Here is a 1,688-nt window from a genome sequence, read left to right as displayed (position 1 = left end):
TGATGGGGTCTCTGTTTCTGGCATTGTTGTTGAGTCCATGGCTGCTAAAAGAGATAATGAATCTGGGTTTGGGATCGACATCGGAGACAACGAAGGAGATCGCAAGCTTCGGCCATCTGATTTTTCCCTCTCCGGTGACGTTAAAGTTGAAGACGACGAGGGAGATCGTACATTTCCATTGGACGTATTGGGAAGTCGTGGCGAATCAGCTGAAATCCTCCCTGGAGTTGAAGAAGGTTGAAGAAGAGAAAGGAGAAATGGAAAATGTCTTACGGTAGAGAAATGGGTAAGACAATTTCCAAAAAAAAGCTTTGGATTTTACCCGTGTTTGTAAAATATTTTCCTATGGAATTCATTTTCCACAAATCAAACACCAGAAATTTCAGAAAATGTTTTCCGGAAAACATTTTACACCAATCAAACGGACCCTTAATGTTCTTACCTTGTGCTATTGACTTCAATCTTTAACTTGATTTTCTCTCTCCTCCAGCTTCTATTTCTTGAATCTAACTTGATATTCTAGCTCCCCATTGTCTCCTTAATATTTTTCTCTCTTGGAAGCTATGAAAATTCTTTTGATTTCTAGATGAAAATGGTGAATTTTTGGTAAAAATGACCAAATTGTAAAGAAAAGAAAACTTTCTTTCTTTCCTCTCCTTCTCACGATGGTTCATGGGAAAGATGATGAATTCTCTTCATCTTTCCTCCCTTTTATATTAATCATTTAATAATAAAATAATACTAAAAATCTTAATAAAATATTAATTAAATAACATTTATCTAATTAATTAATTAAAAATATCACCAACATATCATTACCTTCTAAAATTCTCTCTCTCTAATTGACCATTTTGCCCATTATATTCTTTTGAAATTCCATCCTTGAGTCATCACTTAATTGGTAAAATTGCAATTTAGTCCCTTAAAATTCTTCACCTTTTCAATTTGGTCCTAATTCATCCATTTTCCTTAGTTTCTAGATTATTCCACCCTTAAAATATTTACACTATTGATCCTTCAACTTTTTCATATTTACACTTTAACCCCTCAAATTTTGGGTATTTACTCTTGGGCAACAAAGTTTTTCTCACTTTTGCGATTTAATCCTTTCTTGAATTAATATGTTATAATATATTGCCCACTGTTGACATAACTCAAAATTACCCTTTTTATCACTTTATTTCCTTATTTTACTATATCAGGGATATTGTCTTACTATAGTAATTTTCGGGGTATTACAATAACACTCTCATACACAACCCACACATCGGGTCAAAGCAATGAGATGTTACATTCTCTACTACATTCTCCACTTATCAAATATTTTCTTATAAACTTTCATAACTTTTCAATTTAGTCCCTTTTTGTCATAAAATTTCAATATTCAATAATTAATTATATTAAATCAATTTTCTTTCTTGTTACACTTTAATCACATAATTTATCTCAATAACTTATTTCACATATCAAATTTCTATGTATTTCACTTCTATTATTTCATCCACAATTTTCTCAAGCTTAACAATTTAGTCCTTGTCATCATAAATATTTCATATTTTTTTCCACAATTTCACTTTTAGAATAATTTATGCATACTTCATCATCTCATAACACATTCATTAAACTTTTATCACAAATTCCTTATTTTGTGATTAAATTGTTTCAGACTTAAATTTTTGTGCATTTTT

This window comes from Gossypium hirsutum, chromosome D12, assembly GCF_007990345.1.
Source record: "Gossypium hirsutum isolate 1008001.06 chromosome D12, Gossypium_hirsutum_v2.1, whole genome shotgun sequence".
Classification (NCBI taxonomy): Eukaryota; Viridiplantae; Streptophyta; class Magnoliopsida; order Malvales; family Malvaceae; genus Gossypium; species Gossypium hirsutum.
This window is presented reverse-complemented; position numbering follows the sequence as displayed.